Source organism: Alligator mississippiensis, chromosome 14 (genome assembly GCF_030867095.1).
Source record: "Alligator mississippiensis isolate rAllMis1 chromosome 14, rAllMis1, whole genome shotgun sequence".
Taxonomy (NCBI): Eukaryota; Metazoa; Chordata; order Crocodylia; family Alligatoridae; genus Alligator; species Alligator mississippiensis.
The window spans coordinates 18,994,917-19,013,793 of record NC_081837.1 but is presented as its reverse complement, the minus strand read 5'-3'; the positions used below and the strand labels follow the sequence as shown (position 1 = coordinate 19,013,793).

Sequence of the window (18,877 nt, the reverse complement as noted above, 5' to 3'; positions counted from 1 at the left end):
GGGTAGTGGGCCAAGCTGGCTCAACTGGCTGGATCCCAGGGAGGATGGAGCCTGCTCTGACCACAGCAAACGGTCTTGCTCTGTCCGGTGGGACAGCTGAGCCCTCTGCTTGTACTGCTGAGAGCCAAGGTTGAAACCCCACGGAGGAGTCGTGACCGGGGCTGCTGAGCAGCACTTGGTGCACAGGCAGCTCCACTGTTTCCTGCCGCACTTGAGCAGCAAAATAGGAAATCCCAGGCCGAGGTGTTACATGGCGTGACTCTGAAATGCTGAGGAGATCAGACTAGCCCTGAGAGAGGGCCCCACACAGCTCACGGGGCAGGAACTTTGTTCTGAGCTATGAGCAGACATGGGACACTTTTTACATATGTTTGTGCTGCAGTGCCAGGCACTTTTAAAAGCACCCAGTGCTGCATTAGATACATTTGTATAAACAGTGAAACGCATGTCAGCGCTGAGAAAACAGTGCTGGTGCACTTTCGAAGTAAAACACATCAAAAACGTTTTAGTTCAAAACCACACGGCTGCCATTTTCTCAGCACTGATGCACATTTCACTGTTTATATGAATGCAGGCGACGCAGCACCAGACACATCAGCTCGTGTATGGAGAAGACTCGATTAATTGAGTCTGCTCCAACACACGGGATCTCTGGCCCATTACAGCAGACAAATATACGTGGATAAATGTCCAAGGTGCCTAAGGAGGCGCACAGCATCGCAGTGGTTAAAGGAAGAGATGGTACAGAAGGGCTAATGCACCACACATCGCACAAGGTAGCCCCACATCACCTGCAATGGGAGCAGGAACCTCCTGGCTTGAACTCAGCCCCCTGATTTAGTCAGTTCAATTCTCAGGTCCAGAAATGCAAACATTTGAAATATCCATATTTAAAACTGCAGGTGGCCATGTAAATCTCATTAGGGGATCTGTGCGTGGGGTGTCCCCATATCTTGTCTGTCCTGCCTGACCGGTCTGTAAACACAGCTGCCCACCCAGCAGTGGCTGCATCTGTGTGCTGGGAGGGACGTGACTGTGCGGAAGAGGCGCACTGTGTCTCCTGTTGGAGCTTGTGCAGTACCGGGGCCAGGTGCCGCAAATCTCCCCGCAAAAGAACGTGTGTCCTCAGCAGCCTGGTGTCTCCCTGCTACCCCTGCACACACGGAGCTGCCAGCGGCTCCTGGCTCTTATTTGACTGAGAAAGTCACAGACCAGGGGAGCAAAAGCCCTTCTGTGAAAACTCAGCACATCACCTCATCCACCACTGTGCTAAACCCCTCCTGCCTCTCCAGCCAGGCACAGCTCTTGTGTCACTCAGCCCTGCTTCCTTTCTTGATGCTGATAGCAGAACAGACCGCATCTCTGCTTCCCAGCTCCTGGGGACTCACTGGAAGGAAAAGCCAGGTTTCACTTCGGCCTTGGCAACCCCAAAAGCAATGGCTGTGCTAAGCACCCGCTGCTCCCCTCACGCTGCAGTCCCCCTGGGCAGCCCAGGCACAGCCCCAGGCAGCAGGGCTGAGCACTGATCCAGTCAGATGACAGGATCCCAGAGCAGTGGGGCTGGGAGGGACCTCCAGAGCTCACATCTAACCCCTGCCTGAGGCAGGACCAGCCCTGGCCAACCCATGCCAGGCACATCCACTGACTGGCCTCTTAGCAACACTACAGTCAACCCTGACACTACACTGGACATAACACGCAAACCGGCCACAACTAAAGCAGAGGGGTTACCCCAATACCTTGGACTGGGGACCCAGGGAGTCTTTGGGAAAATGAAAGCTCAAGAGACAGGAGTTTCCACTCCACTCACGTAGGTTTTCTCAGCACTCACTGCAGGGGAGCAGCAATCAGCCAGGAAAGAAGCCCTCTCCCAGGCCAGCTCCACAGAGCAGCAGGGAGAGCTGTATGACCTGGCTTTGCTATGCTATGGGGCTCAGCCCCGGTGCTGAGAGATAAGAGGGAGCCAGGGGAGAGAGACAACAGTATGGCGGGTGCTGCAGGGTTAGGAGAGGAGCCTGGCCTCTCGTTGCTGCAGACACTCTCGGGCCTTCCGGGGGGTGCCGTTGTGTGGTCACATAGCTCACAGGCTGGTGACACTGGTTCCCTGCTGCCCAGATGCCTTGGTCTTCTTCTGAATCCGGGCAGGAATTGAGATCAGACCATGCCAGGGTAGCACCCACCAGGAGCTTTTTTAGGTCTACAAAGCAGGAAAGCAGGGCAGCGTCCTCCCCTGCATGACCACGCACAGGCTGTGCCTCTGGTCTGCTTGTTCCCAGTGTATTTCCCCTCCTGCCTTCCAGAATGTGCCCAGGCCTGAAGGAGCTGTGCACCAGCACTGGGGTGGGACAGGGAATCAAGGCTTGTCCAGTGTAGCTACATGCACTGCACAGCCCAACACAGAGGGAGCAGGATGGAACAACTGCTGCTTTGTACCCAGTTGTCCCAGATGGATGTCAGCACAGTTGCATGTTATGGGCAGGCTACAACAAATAGCTGCTTCTGTCTAAAGAAGCACCGAGGCACATAAATAACCAGCATCTAATATATACTACAAGGCAGTTCACCACAATACAATATAATAGGAAATAAAACAATATAATATAACTTAACCTAGCCTAACCTAACATCATATATAGGGGGAAAGGAGAGGCAGGGAGGGTGGTGAGGGCTGGAGAGGGAAGGGGCAGAACAGAGGGAGTAGCTTTCTGGTGCTGATTTTCTGCCCTACATCATACAGCCCCCACATCCACTCCTTCATGCTTGATGTCCTGCAGACCAGGTCCTGAAATACAAAAAGGCAACAGAGAAACTTTCAGCAACTTCCCAGGTGGCAGAGGAGGGAGAAAAAACAAAGGGTGATGTATAGGGGTGTGCAGAGACCACCACACAGCTGGAATCAATTGTCAGGACCCTTAGCAAATACTCTGAGCACAGCCTTGCTGTCCCACAGGGCACCAGCTCATCAGAGCTGTCTTCACCCATCCATCCTGCCCAGCTGCCTAGAAGTTCGTCCTGACTAACATCAGCTGAGTCACAAGAGTAGAAACTTCTACCAAGGAGACAGGGTGGACCCCACAGTGTGCTGGGGTTCCCACAGCACTGACACCTGCTGCTTGCGTGGGACATATGTTGGAAATCCAGTCTCTAGCAGTGGGAACTGTCCCCAGGGGTAGGGCAAACAATGCCCCCATGCAGTGAGGAAGCTTGCCCACGGTGCCAAGAAGAGGCAGGCACCAAACCCTAGGCCCTCTCCCCACTGAGCTCTACCCAGCAGCCACTGGGGCTCTACTGTTCTCGCATCTTACCAGGAGGGAGCTGGGGGCCGCGGGTCACAGTCCGTGTTCCCAGAGAGGCGTGGGAACTGCCATAGTACAGCCGTAGAATCATCTTCAGTGGCTGCAGTGAAAGGCATCGTGACATGGCATCAGTGAGAGAGAAGAAAACTCATGGGATTAAAACCAATACAAAACCATGGCCACACCCTGATCCCAACGGGGCGGCACCCCCGGCAATGCCCATGGCTGTGCCTGGGTGACTGCACTGCTGCCAGTGAAAGCTGCTGTCTGTTGCTAACCCTCACTTCCATCCAGCTATTCGTTCCCGGTCCCTATTCCAGGGTTAGTCTCCCTAAACCTCTCACTGCTGCTATCAATTCCTGCCCAGGGCCCCTTCCCTAGAAGATGTGTCCTAGAAGACTTCCTCTGAGTCCCAGCTGTGGGGCTCCTAGGTGTCAAGAGATATCTCTGGTGAGTAACACAAGACATGTCTGAGGGGAGAGGTGATGGAGCTGCCTCCAAAACTCAGCCATCTTGTGTGAGCGCAGCCACTTCTGCTTTACACAAAGTTCCCATCACTGTAAATAATTTCAGGGCTTGGAAGCCCCCAATGCATGCGCTTCTGGAGATAATCTCTGTACAGGCCAGAGGCTGCACAAAGCAGTTGCTGTAAGGGGATACTGGGAAACTTAAGAGGAGACCAACCATAGAAAGCAGATTTCGGATGCTGCACCAAGCTGCACAGTTCTTGCCTGGAATCTGGAAATAAAATACAAATTATTTCCGATGGACTACCAGTTCTCAAAAGTGAAAAGAAACATTCACTAGTAACTTCACGTGAACAACTTAAAACATAAAATCGTAGAGAAGTGGGGCTGGAAGAAGGGACCACCAGAGGTCACAGCCAGTCCAGCCCCTGCCTGAGAAAGGAACATCCCTATCCAAACCATCCCATACAATCCATCATCTAAACTCTACATCAGACTGCCCTCAACCCTGACATGACGCAAGACGTAACACCCTCACCTGCCACAGGTGAAGCAGGAGAACCATGGCAGCCAACGTCCTGCTTCTATGAAATGTTATCAATATACACTTGAGAGATCTTGCATACAAGTCACACTCCCCACTACAGAGGAAGGAACCCCGCACCCCGACAGACCATACCAATCTCACCATGGGGTAAAATTCTTTCCTGACCCCAAATGTGGCGTTGGTCTGATCCTAGGCAGATGGGTAAGACCCTCTAGCCAGGAGCCTCTGGCTTTGGTCCCAGCAGAAGCATTGGCACAGCACAGTCAAGGTCCCCAGCCATAACACCCTCAAGGCACATATGTCCCAAAAACATAACACCTTCACCGGCCTGTCTCCCCTGACGTCATAAAGAGGAAGAACAATCTGAGTGGCCTCAAGCTAATTCAATTCCCTTGCAATACACTTGAAGCTGAGATGACATGTAAACATATTCCAGCCCAGCACATGAAAGGGCAATTTCAAATACATCCTTACCACACGGGCCATTACTGGAGTGCAGAACTGGAAAATCTGTTACCACTAACAGACATGATACCTTTTGCATTGGCTCCAAGACATGCTGGATCCTCCCCTTCCCAGTGGGTCAAAGCTGACCAGGACTCCAAGTTTTTCCTGTCTGGAAAGTTTAGCATGATGTTACTGGCAGAACTGTGAAGTCCAAGAGGTGCCCAGGAGGCCTGCTGTGTTAGGACTCGGGCAAGAGAAGACTGTGCAGCAACCCAGCACTTCCACTTCCAAGGGATGCAATTGGGAAAGGTGGAAAAATACAGGAGCTACTGCATGAAGAACTTCTCCACAGGAGCTTTAGGATTTCTGTTCCAATTGTATGATAAACAGCTGACAAAAGCCTCCCAGTTGCTCGGCAGTCTCGCCTACCCATTAAGGCTGCCATGCTCTGCCACCTGATCTTGCAGGTTCCAGGCTTGGAGACATTGGCCAATAGCCCCTAGGCAGAATGGGGTTTTCTACATGTCTGTACAAAACATGAATTATCTCAGTGGGAACCTCTGAGAAAGGCAAAAAGGCTGCAAAGAGACATTCATGGACAAAGGTTCCTGCATCATGAGTCTAGAGGAGGCTGGGGCACAAACCTCTGCTTCCAGCAGTACCAAACGTCTGATCTTGCATCACAAGGTTGGCTTCCCTGGCAGTGGGGCCAGGGTGAGTGATAGCACTGGCATGGTGTCATATGGGAATTGGAGGGCACATTGTATTTCCATCACCTTCTCTCTCTGTCCATCCTGTCCATTTGGCTAGAAGTTGATACTTGGGATACTATAAGCATCCCAAGAATCAGAAACTCCTCTCAGAGAGACAGGGTGGGTCGCTTGGGTTTCTGTTCCCACAGCACTGATAGGTGCTGCCTGCTAGAGACACATGTTGGAAATCTAGCTTCAAGCAGTGTGAAGTGTCCCCATGGGTAGTGGCCTGAAGGGATCCTAGCCTGGGTTCAAAGGCACAAGTGGACAGCTGGGAGAAAAACTCACCTCTGCCTGCCCTGGCTTCTTCCCAGACATGGCATCATCCTTGGTCCATGCCCTCTGAAAAGATCAAGGCCATAAGCAAAAGGTACTTTCCACAAGCTAAGGTGATTGCTGATTAAACAAGGGGTCCCTCCACCTCCAGGCCTTCCGCTTTTCCCTGAGGAATACCCCTTGAGTTTGCAGATTCTGCCCAGGGCCAAGTGATCTTCTGGTTCTGCCTTGGTCTCCACCTGAGCTCAGCCCAGGTCCTCAGCACGGCAGGGGAGCCCCAGCCCTGCCTCTCTCAGCACAAGAGAGGGCTTACGCACACATGGTGTCTGGGGGGAAACTGGGTGCTCAGGCAGCAGCTGTCCCAGCAGCAGAACAGCAGCACATCCGTGCAAAGGGCTCATTTGCTGGAAGCAGTGCAGCTTCTAAGTACCAAGAGATCTGGCTGAGGAGCAACACAAGCCTAGTCTGAGGGCAGACACTAGGACCACACCAGCCCTTTCAGGTTGGGATGGAGGACGAAAAGAACTAACCAGTGCTGGTGTCTCCAGCTGCCACAGCTGCTCACTTTTGAAGGGTGCCAAAACACCTGTTCCACCCTGCCACGCTCCCCTGCAGCGGGTTGGCCCTGCTGGACGCTGCCAGATGCACCTTGAACATTGTATTACTAGTTGGACCTTGAGACATTGCAATCTCAAAGTAGTGAGACAGAAAGGTATCCGACGCGACAGCAAAGATTTCCCAAGATGCAAAAAGGAGGCACACACCAAGCCCCTAGGTCCTCTTGAACCTGTGCTCTGCCACCAAGCAGCTGTTGATGTCTTACTGTTATTGTGTCTTACCGGGAGGGCACCGGGAGGTCGTCTGTCCAAAATCCTTTTCCTGGGAGGACGTGGGTACTGCCATGGTACAGCCCCCAGAAGCATCTTAAGTGTCTGCAGTGAAAGACATGGTGACATGATGTCAGTGACGGAGAAGATGAAGCATTTGATTAAAACCAATGCAATGCCCAAGCCACAACCCCACTCCCAGTGACAGGCACCCCTAGCAATGCCCCTGGATGCGCCTGGGTGAGCACTGAGACAGCTCTCAAGTAAAACGTAGTCAAAGCTGCTGACTGTTGCTAATGAGCATTTCCATCCAGTCCTTCACTTCCTGGTCCTCCTAAACCTCATGCATCTGCTATCAGTACCTCAAGTACGTCTCCCACCACCTCAAGGTTACTGATGCTCCTGATCCAGGCCACAGCCACCCCAGGCAGGAAGAGCCCTGTGCCCTTTCACTGGGAATAGCTCTGAGGGGATCTTACAGGTCAGATTCAGCAAAGCCCTTAGACAAGGATAACTCCTAGCTCCAAAGTGTTTTCCTACCTGCTAGCGAGATGCCATGGGATGTATTCATGGCACCTTTCCAGCCTGAAGTGGGGGTACTTAGCCTGCAGGGTGCTCATTTGCTGCATTTTGTAACTTCACAAACAAAGCATTTCTGTTTAGACCCTGCAATCCTGGCCACGGGGCTGCGTCCCACTCACCTGAGGAAAAACCTTGTCACTCACCTGATGCATGGGATTTAAGGAGTAGGACAGAGGCTATTTCAAACCAGTTATGTCTTGTTTGGATTGATAGTATTGCTGAGGCTCACCTGACACCCAGAGTGAGCCTCAGTCCTCAGCTGTCTAGTGCTCCATGCGCCCAACTGCTACCAGTCTTGTCCTTAGCCACTATATCTCCTGAGAGGCATAAGTGGCTCCATCTGTCCCTGTAGCCATACCCATGCCTTGCAGGTGGTACTTCATATCACTTCAGGGGGTCCCTGGCTCCATCACAACACTTGGACTGCTCAGGCCTCAAATCTTTGTTGGGGCTTCAGCTTTCCTGGCTTTGGTCCTTTTTCTCTGGCTGTGCTCCGTCAGCCAAGGTCCATGGCCTTGGACTTCAGGTTCTGGACTTCAATCCCGTCCTGTCCTTCTCAGGCTCCTTAGGCCCCTGACCCTGGTCTTGCCCATCTTGGGCTACTTGGGCCCCTGGCCCTGCTCTCAACCACCTTGAGCTGCTTGGTCCCCTGGCCCTAGACCTGGCAAAGCTGCTGCCTTGCATCCCCACCCCCAGGGTCCCTGACCCAGGCTGGGCTGCTCTCATGCTGCTCAGGCCCTTTAAGGTCTCTCCCCTCAGCACAGCTCTATGCTGGGTGTCTTGCAGGTGCCCCCGTGACTTCCATACCACCCCCATAGCCACAATCCAGTCCTCCAGTCTTAGACTTCAGTGTAACACAAGTATAAGCAAGCAGCTTCCCAAGCTAAACTTTACCCTCACTCTGGGTCAATGCCCCACCACAAGGCATACCTCCCTTTAGCTAGGCTGACCATAACAAGATCATGGACATCCGGGACATTGCCCCAAACCTCTCCTCCCGCACTCTCACAAGCTGGCAGGGGGCTGGGTCGCTTTTAGGTGGGCAGCCGTTCCTGGCTGCTGCCTGCTAGCTGGGTTGTGCCACTCAGTGCTGTTCTGACTCCCTACCCTGCACCCCTGCATTTCCGAGGCACCCATTATAATTCTTCTCAGCCAGCCAGGCTGACCTCTTTAATCTGGGACTGTCTCGGCAAACCAGGCCAGGTGGTCACCCTTCCTTTAGCTGCTCTGTCTAGCACCCCTGGGTAGCTCGGGTGTCCATGGCACTGTTCCATGAGGCCTCTCTCTTCCAGGAGCTCCTTCTCCCCAGCATGCAGGGCAAGACTGCCCCTTTTGCCACAGGCCCTGGGCTTATATACCTCTAAGCCGCACCCCTTCCGGTCATGTGGCTCACCAGCCACACACAGGGGTTTCCCCTTTTCCCCATGGCCAGCACGTGCTCTCCTGCTGCAGCTGCACACAGCCCACTTGGCCCGCTGCACCCTCATTAAAGTGACAGGAGCCTCTGGCTTCCTGCCACGCCATTGATTCACACAGGAAACGGGTGCCAAGGGCGTTCCCTCTGACCTGATGATTTATTCTCTGACCAGGAAGATGAGCTGGAGAAAGATCCAGTCTGACAATGGAGGAGCAAAATGTTGGGAACACAGAGGAGAGGAGAGGAGAGGAGAGGAGAAGAGAGGAGAGGAGAGGAGGGCTGGCCGCCTCTCAGCAGAGGGTCACACAGCCCTGGGGTCCAGCACTGCCAGCGATGGGCCCTTCTTATTCCCATACCCAAGCCGAGGAGGTCTCCACTACTACCACGTGAATTCAGCTGCACTCTGCGAAGCAACTGTTTTGCCAGTGGTGGTCTCTCTTCTGTGAATCGTACTGACCAGAAGCCCAGGGGTCCTGGACACGGCTGCCTGGGGCCCCATGGAAAACAGTCCCAGCCGTCCACCTCTAAGGAGAGGCAGCGAAGGTAGGAAAAGCCCCACATTTCTCTCACTGCTCTCTCTGGAAAAATGTAACGTGGTATTTTCCCTAAACATTTCTCTTACCTCAGCAGATGTTTTGGGGGACTCAGCCAGGCTCCCTCTCAGGGCTGATCCAAAACGCCCACAAGGTAGCAAACAAATTGCTCTCCGAGCTCGTCTCCTGTGCCACTGGCAGGCCCTGAGTGGAGAGAGGGGGTTAGCTGTGTGAGACTGGACTCCGGCAGAAGGCAGCGCAGGGGTCTGTATTTCAGACTACTAGAGTTGCAAGTCAATGCTTTCACATGGAGATGGAGCTAATTGTCACGTGCATGTGAAATCAAGGCTGTTACAGGCAGGATGGCATGACCGATTTCTTGGCACTAAGCTTTGTTGCCAAACAGTGCCTATTAGGGCTAAGCAAAGCAGTTTGCGATGGCATTTCGAAATCCTCCACTTGCATGGCCTAAGAAACTGGGGAAAAGGAAAAAACAGAAGTAAAGCCTCCCTTTGGTATTTTTGAAGTGAGATGGTTCACACTATACCTGCAAACTATATTTCTGTTTCAGTCTTTACCTGAATGTATTTGTTTTGAAATGCATCTCCCCAAATTCAAATGAAATGCTTCAAGTACACACCAACTGCTGAAACTTCCTTAGCCTGACGAAGGGTTTTTGAACTTGAAAGCTTGCTTAATAACTATTCTCCAACTATTTGGGTTGGTCTAATAAAAGATATCAAATTCACTCAAGGAACCTTGTCTGCCTCCTTCAAGCAAAACATTCGTTGCCTTCTTAGCTTGCCTTGGCTACTGCCTGAAAAACCAAATCCTCAGACACTTGCCATGGTCACAGGGGTGAGATTTCACTTCACAGCTGAACAGAAATGGGATTATTTCCCTCAGAGGAAGTAGCATCTCCTCTAGTTCAAGGTCTCCATATCCCCAGACACCTGCTGCTCAGCTTCCTTTCCAGGCAACATTCCCAGAAGACCAGTCGAAATGCTAAGGAAGAGAACAGCCCAGGTAGGGGCTAAAAATCAGATGATGCCCACAAATAAGGGATTGTGCATCGCACCCTGAAAGGAGGGGCATAGTTAAAAAGGGAGCTCGCCACACTATGGATTCTCCGTACGCCTGGAGACAAGCAGTCCCCACGGGCAGAAAGAGATTCTGCCGACTAAGTGAGAGCAGCAGGCAGCTGTCGCCTGAAAGGGCGGCCGGGATACCTGGGAAGGAGTTGATGGAGTGGCCTGGCCATCTTTGGAAGCAGGCTCTTGTTTTGCCAGAGTCTGAAAAAAGGAAACCCAGGTAGTCAGACAGTCTTCCAAGGGTTTTGTGGCTCCAGCAAAACTCAGCATCAGTCAAACACAGAACACAAGTAAATCACACATAATACACTGAAGCAAAGCCAGAGACAGTCGGTTCTGTTTGCTCTGTAAGGAGAGAAGGAGTAAGCCAGCAGTAAAGAGCGGGCACAGCCAGATGTCAGTCCTTCCTAGGGAACGCCTCTGTGGGCACAGCACGTTCCCCAGGCTGTTTCCCTCAGGGGGGTTGTAACTGGTCAAGCAGTTTCCAAAACCTGCTCCCACAGGAATGGCTCCATCTCTGCTCCATCAACTCAGGTGAGATTGTGCCATTAAACCAAGGGGATTCACTAGAAACAATTCCAGCCACCTCTACAGCTTTACCCAGCCGACAAAAGCCTCCTCGCTGTTTGGGAGTGTCACCCACTGGGTGCCTATGCACCTGCTCTGACCCGCTCTATTTAGAACCCAGCTCAGTGACTCTGGCCAAGTCCTGGAGGGCCGACCGCCTTGGATGGCATTAACGGTGGTGCAATGAAGCTGCTTTCTGGCTGGGGCCCTGGATGAGGTCAGAAAAGTTATTTAAAGTTGCGGCCACTTGGCCTGATCCTTCTTCTTGTTCCTGGGGTGCTGAAGTCTGAATGCTGATTTGGGAGCCAGGAAAGCCTGATACCCATGGGCGGGGGGCGGCGGGGGGGCACCCATGCTCTTCACCGATGAAGCAAACTGAAACAATGTGCAGGACAAGCCTCAGGAACAGCAAGAGAAAATCTCTCAGGGCTTGAGACCTCTGTTCTCTCCCTCTGCTTTCTGGGTTTTTGAGTGGGATGAAGCTGTGTGAGGGACATCAATCCCTGCAGCAAACTGGCCAAGGTTGAAACCTGGCGTGAATCCAAAACACCATAAAACCAGTGGGACGTGTTCCTTTATTAGTATGATGAGATGTCCAAAAGGCGAACAAAATCTCAAACTAAAAGTCTAAAAGACTCTCAAAAAAAATTAAAACAGCAGTTAAAAGCTGTTCGGGAAAAATTGGCTGCTCCCCCAAATTACACGCCAGCCACCGCACCAATGTATCCAGCATTGCCAGGGGTGCCCCCACTGCCAAAGCCAGCAAAGAATATCCTTAACTTTTGTTCGAACCCTGCTCTCCTGAAACTCCCACATCAGCAACAACCGGTTCAACATCAGGCTGCAGCCCAGGCTAGTAACCCATTAGCTGAAGCTCCTTTGGTAAACTCATCTACGGAGCTTAATAGTCCAAACTCATCCACCATACCTGCCACTCAATCATCACCAGTGTGGCAATTTACTCCTGGGTCACAACCCACTACAGGTGTATTTAGAAGAATGAGAATAGGCACGGAAAGATCTGCCATTAATCTTAGATCCCGGGATGTACAAATTCTCCCCCTAAGACAAATGCCAGGCATTGGCACCAATGGACAAAATATAGTAACCATGCATGCACCCTGGACTTCAGGTGATCTCTACAATTTAACTCAAAAATTCCCCAAAATCAGGGAAGACCCAGAAAAATTTCAGGAAGAATTGCAGACTGTTATAAATTGTTATAATCCAACATGGGCTGACATTAATCAGCTCATGCGATCCATTTTGCCCAAGGAAACTATGCTGAGTCTGTACGCTGCCAGTACTTGGCCAGATCAAAACCCAGGGACTGGCCAAGACTTTATTGACAAGAGAAATGCTTTGGTTCGGGCAGTTCTCACAATTTGCCCAAAAAAGGCAGACTGAACCAAAATAAATACCTGTAAACAAAACAAAAATGAACACCCCAGTGACTATTTGGAACTCCTCAAACAGGCATTTGAACGATATTCAGGAATGGATGACCGGGTCGAAAATGCTAAACAAGCAATAGTGGCAGCATTCGTCCAGGGACTTAACCCTAAAATTGCTGAGAAAATTCAAACAGTTATTATTGGCTGGGAAACTAAAGATTTGACTGACGTCCTTGCTGCAGCTAACCATTTTCATAACAAATTGGAATGGTTCAAAGACAATGCTGAGTTTAAGTTAATGGCCTTACAGATTTCTCAGTTGCAGGGTCCAGGTACAGGAAGGGGATGAGGACAGGGAAGGAGAGGCCCCAGTAGATTCAGGGGAAGAGATAGATCCTCAGGCCCACAAAACCCAGGCTATGGGAACCAATGTCATTATTGCAAGCAAGAAGGACATTGGAAATCAGAATGCCCCAACCGCCCCGGCCAAGGACCCAGCCCCCAGCCCCCACCTCCTCTTCCTGTCAGTTTTCCCAGTGTTGAATAGGACAGCCTGAGGGACAGTGACATCATCGCTCCTTTGCTTGCTACTGACCAATCTGGTCCCTTTGTTGAATGCCTTATTTCTGGTAAACCTGTCTCCCGTCTTGTTGATACTGAAGCTTCCCGCTCCATGCTAAAGGCTACTGAATTTCCTTTCCTACCTCATTCCCCTGAATCTGTAAATGCTGTCGGTATAGGCGGACAGCCTATCCCACATCCCGTCTCTGAACCTGTCTCCATCTCTATTGGCCCTTTGTCTGAAAATCATGCCTTCCTTCTTAGCCCTTGTGCACCTGTCAACCTTCTTGGAAAGGATTTGCTGTGTAAACTGGGATGCGTGATTTATTGTAGCCCAGATGGTGTTTACCTTGAGGTACCAGAACAGAGGGAAACCGAGCTTGTGGCTTTGCTAACCCAGGAGTACTCTGATCCTGACACTTCCTACTTGCAAGAGGAACTGTTGGCACGAGTACCTCCACAGCTGTGGTCCACCCATGCGAATGAAGTGGGGCACATGCTAAGTGCTGAACCAGTGCGTATCACCCTGAACCCTGCCAAGCCACTTCCTCGTGTCCCACAGTACCTCATCTCAAAGGAAGCTGAGGAAAGGATCAAGCCTGTCATTTCCTCACACCTTGAGCAAGGGATTATTGTCCCAACATGCTCCCCTTGTAACACACCTATCCTACCTGTCAAGAAACCTGGTAAAGATACTTATCGCTGTGCGGGCCGGCTGTGATCCGGGCCCTTTTCATGCTGCACGCGGGCTGTTGCCAGCAGCCCGGGCATGTCGGGTTGGAGAGGACGGGCGACGAGCTAGGATTAGGCACAGACGCGTAATGGTAGATTTGAAGATTGTTTACTTACACCGGAGATGGTCGCGGTGCAGGCTGGAAAACTTGCTTGAGTTGCGGTTAAAGACAACACGACACGAACAATCATGTGGAGTTTGCTAGGCTCCACGTAAACAGAGCTCCGGATGCCTTGGACAAGCGCACCACCGAAATGGAAACTTGTAGATACGTCTTATAAAATTTTATCGTTCGAAGATGGGAAGAGGTGGGCAGTGGATCAGGCCGCCAGACTCCTCTGAATCTCACACAAGGTTTCTATTGCCCTGCCGTGTACCCAGAGTCCCCACGAGATCGGTGTGGAGTCCTCCTCGGTTTGGGCGGAAACCGCTCAAGCCTCTTATAGGGCTAGCGGCCCAATCGCTAGCCACCACGTGGGAATAATTTTAGAACTAGCCAATAGCGGGGAACAAACTTGCATACGGGTGGCGGGAACTCCTTTGCACCGTGCATTTCTGTTGCAACTTGAGAAATGCACCCCGCAAATAGAGTTGCAAATTGGCGGGAACTTTTCTCTTGCACGTGGGTTCTCTATGCAGCAAAACTCTACCGCGCAATGAAGCTGTAATTTAACGGGGATAATTCTAGTGCCGAAGCACACACAAAATCATACCTTTGGGTTATGACAATCGCTTTGTGCAAGACCATCGAGCTGTAAATGCTGCTGTTTTACCCGCTTTTCCCCGTGGTCCCTAACCCCACCACTTTTCTTTCCTGTATCCCTTCAGATGCTACATATTTCACAGTAGTGGACCTTTGTTCTCCTTTTCCTCTATCCCCGTTCATGAGGATAGCCAGTATCTGTTTGCATTTACTTATCAGGGATTCCAATATACCTGGACAAGACTCCCTCAGGGATATGCAGAGTCCCCCACTCTGTTTTCCCAGATCCTGAAGAAGGATTTGGATCCTATCATGTTCAAAGGTGGGGTCCACCCTTGTTCAGTATAATGATGATCTGTTGTTGGCCTCACCCACTTTAGAGGCCTCTAAGCAAGATACTTTGACACTCCTCACAGCTTTAGCTCAAAAAAAAAAAAAAAAAAAAAAAAGCCACAGGGCCTCAAAATCTAAATTGCAGCTCTGTAATTCTAAAGTACACTATTTAGAGAAAAACTAAGCACATTTCCGATTCCCGTCTTACTAAATATGAAAACTTCTACTGTCAGCTGCAAATGTAACCTTAAATCGCTGTTCAATTCTGAATCCTGCCTCACTTCTGCCAATCGCTTATGATGGTGAGCCTCATGATTGCCTGTCTGTCACAACTCAATTGTTAACCCCTCGAACTGACCACAAGGACATGCCTATCCCAAACTCTGACCTTGTTTTGTTTGTTGATGGTTCTGGTCTTAAAAATTATGCAGGCAAATTAGTTGGGGGATATGCAGTATGCAGTCAGTATGCTGTTTTAGAAGCCTATTCTTTACCCCAAGCTTGTTCTGCTCAAGTTGCTGAACTCATTGCTTTAACACGAGCTTGCATTCTTGCAAAAAATCAAACCACAACCATTTATACTGACTCTAAGTGTGCTTTTGGTGTTGTTCATGATTTTGGACAAATCTGGAAACAAAGAGGGTTCCTCACTTCATCAGGGACCCAAATCAGTCATGGTTGTTATGTAAAAGCGCTCTTAGAAGCTGTTCAATTGCCTTCTGCTATTGCTATTGTTAAATGTAAAGCTCATGAGAAACCCTTTGATGATGTCACACGAGAAAATGATCGGGCAGACCGTTCTGCCAGAAACGCGGCCCTTTCTGGCCCACAGGCTCCTAACTCTGGTCTTGTTTGTTTTTCAGCAGACCAGTCTCCTTTGGCTAGCCTTTCAAGTCTGGCCCTTCTTCAAAAACAGGCCCTAAAAAAAGGAAAGGATGACTGGCTGCATGCAGGATGTTCACTGCACCCCGACTCTCTCTGGCGCTCCCCGGATGGCCGCCTGGTGGTGCCTGGAGAGCTTTTGCCACATCTTGCTCGTTTAACCCACTCTGTGGCCCATATGAGCAAAGGGGGAATGATTGCTACAGTACAAAGAGATTGGTTTGCCCCAAATTTTCCTTCCATGGCACAACAGTACTGTAGCTCCTGTCCCATCTGTCTAGCTCACAATATTGAGCAACGGGTAAAAACGACACCCGCAGCCCATCCCCCTCCACGGGGACTGTTTCTAAATCTGCAAATTGATTTTGTGCAGCTACCTAAGTGCTGTTCTTATGAGTACATTCTTGTTATTATTGATGTGTTCTCTGGATGGGTAGAAGCCTACCCACGTGTACATGCTGATTCCATCACTGTAGCAAAGAAATTGCTCAAAGAATTAATCTCTAGATTTAGATTGCCCCTCACAATAGATAGCAACTGAGGCACCCATTTCACAGGACAGATAGTAAAAAACATTTGCCAAGCACTCAACATACAGCAACACCTACACGGTAGTTATCATCCACAATCAAGTGGTGCTGTAGAACGTAAGAACTCTGATTTAAAAATGCGCATTTTGAAAATTTGTGCTGAAACAGGCCTCAAATGGCCTGATGCCCTGCCCATTGCTCTTATGGACATTAGAAACACTGTTAACAGAAAACATGGCCTAACCCCTTATGAAATACTCATGGCACGACCCATGAGGATGCCAGCCACACCACCTGTTGCCCCACACCAAACAGACCTACAATTAACTGATGAAACTGTACTAAATTATTGCAAGGCATTAATGAAGTATGCCAGGTCTGTTCATTCACAGGTCCAAGAAGCCTTACCTCAACCACCGGATGTTCCCTGTCACAACCTCGAACCAGGAGATTAAGTCTATGTAAAGGTCCATCAACAGAAAAACGCACTTCAACCCAGATGGAAGGGACCTTTCCAGGTACTTCTGACAACTAATACTGCTGTTCGTTGCCAAGGTCACCAAACGTGAACTCACGCCTTGCACTGCAAGAAGGTATCACCTCCATTGGACCCCAAAGCAGCTGAATTCCAACCAAGGTTGGGGCCTTTCCCTGAGGCCAAGGACAAAGACCCTCAGGACCTCACTCAGGCAAGTGAGGAGCATCAGGGTGCAAGTGCTAGTAACCTCTCCCCTGCACCCAACACCTCAGCCCAGCCGGATTCATCAGTTAAAGAACAAAGATATCATCTCCGGCCTCAAAGAAAGTAAATGCTCCCATTCGGAAGATCACCACCTCGATCAAGACCAAGAGCCAATGTTATCAGTCCTTTAGGTAACCTGAGCCCAGAGGACGAAGAAAGACTTTGGCTGCCATCCTGAGTTTGGCTGGATAGCAGCCGAACGTGGTCCGTCCTATACAATGCATGTCAACCAAAAGTGTTGACATGCATTGTATAGGTGTTAAAACAAGGAGATGAGACACAGAATCCAAACACCAGCATGGATCCTATGGGCCTGCTCTCCAGCTTTGAGTGTGGGTCATAGTCGGTGACTTAGCTGGCATTCTGAAAGCGATCCCTCCCATGGAGAAGCACCGTCCTTTGGACGGCTGGGTAAGAATTGTAAACCTCTATCCCTTGGGAGTCTCAACGCTGCTCAGCTGAGCATGGGGTTAGTGCTGAGTTACCAGGGGAAGACTCAGATATTTGTTATTTTCTTCTAAGACCAGGAAAATAATCCCTAACATGTAATTCATTAAAAGTATTTGGAGCCTTCTGACCATAAAGCTCTGTGAGTAGTTCAAAATTACCCTGAGATCTGGCCACTTCAATTTAAAAGGGATGGGGAGAAATGAGAGATGGGCTAAAGGTGAGCAACACAAATGATAAAAGGAAGGCAACTTAGATGAGGAGAAGCTGAAAGAAATGGGCATATTTTTCTTGCAGAAAAAGATGAGTAAGGTGGGGGTATGATAACAGTCTTCAAATATTTGAAGTGCTACCCTAAAGAGGAGGGAGAAGAACTTTCTCCCACAGTGCAGAGAGTAGGGAAGGTAGCCATGACTTTAAAGTGCAGCAAATTAGGTTTAGAGTGTGTATCAGGAAAATACTTCCTAGTGGAATAGACTGCCTAGTGATGTTGTAGAATCTCCTTCATAGGAAGTGCTCAGGAAGGGTTAGATGAGCGCCGGCTGAGGAGTAGCAATGCCTGGATTACGTTCTGAAGGGAATCCCAGGTGATCCACACACACATCTCTCTGGGACCACGAGAATGTCTCTGCAGTCCAGAGCAGATAAAAACTGAAGATGATGTTCAGCACTAGGAGAATGAAGCAAAGCTCCACAACCAGATTGGCTGGGAAAAAGGAGACAGTATACGTTTATGGAATAGGAAGATAAAAATGAGTTTCCAGTTAGAGCAGGGCTGATCATTATTTGGGCTAGAGGGCCACTTCAGGAGTTTTGGTGAGCTGCTGAGGGCCATGGTGGGGGGGTGAGGACTTGGACCCCCATCACACTGTCCAGCCTAGCAGAAGGGGGGAGTCTGGGGTCCGGGAGATGCCAATTGATCCTATGAGGCCCTGGGGCTATTCGTCTGGCACCCACCACCAGGGGTACCAGACAGACCCGGTGGGCAGCATCTCAATGCAGACTGGCCTAGGAGTCTCACGGGCAGAGCGTGCTCAGCTGGGAGGATGGGATGGGGTTATGGGAAGGTGGGGAGTGGCATCTGGGAGCAGGTCGGGCATTCAGAGCCAGGGCCAGGGCCATAGGATGGTGACAGCCTGGGCCTGGGGTCCAGGTCCCGGGAAAGACCCATGATCCATTCTCTGCACATCCCTGCAACAGATACCATCTCTTGGGAGGTTGGATCTGGTCCATGGGCCATATTTTGCCCACTCCTGAGTTTGGGTGTGTGATATATTGGCGGGGTGAGGGGGTAGTTGCAGTCTGCAGGTTGCAATGCAGAATGAACTTGTTTGGTTTTCTCATGTTTCTGGCTGCCACATGGAGTTAAGAAGGATTTTTTTTCTTGTCTGGCTACAGGTGTCAGTTTCTTAATTTTTTATGTCACTTTCCTCAGAAGCAATGGGTGTTATCTACAACCTGGGTTGTGGGTTTTGACTTGGTTGTGCTGATGCTTCTTCTGGAGCTGAAGTTGATGCTCTGAGACTCTTGCTACTGTACTCAGGGTCAGACCAATCATCACAATTAGGATCAGAAAGGACTTCTAGCCCTTGGTCATATTGAATGGAATATGAGGGGTTTGGCCTTCTTCTGTATCGGGGGAATGATCCTCTTCCTTGGATAACTTAAAAATTGTTTAAGAAACTACTTTCTGTCCTTGTAGTAACAAGACACTTACAGTACCCTTGCCCTCAGCTTTCCCTAGGATAGG

General features: G+C 50.3%; 1 long non-coding RNA gene across 1 annotated transcript; it reads right to left on the bottom strand.

Annotated features, from left to right (window-relative positions):
- Window positions 1-2,559: 2,559 nt before the first annotated feature.
- On the bottom strand, window positions 2,560-6,713 carry LOC132244805 (uncharacterized). Its single transcript, XR_009456580.1, has 6 exons — window positions 6,625-6,713; window positions 5,798-5,851; window positions 4,846-4,926; window positions 3,981-4,034; window positions 3,306-3,396; window positions 2,560-2,782 (listed from the first exon to the last, which is right to left on the bottom strand). It is a non-coding gene; the product is annotated as an uncharacterized LOC132244805 (long non-coding RNA).
- Between the last annotated feature and the right edge of the window lie 12,164 nt (window positions 6,714-18,877).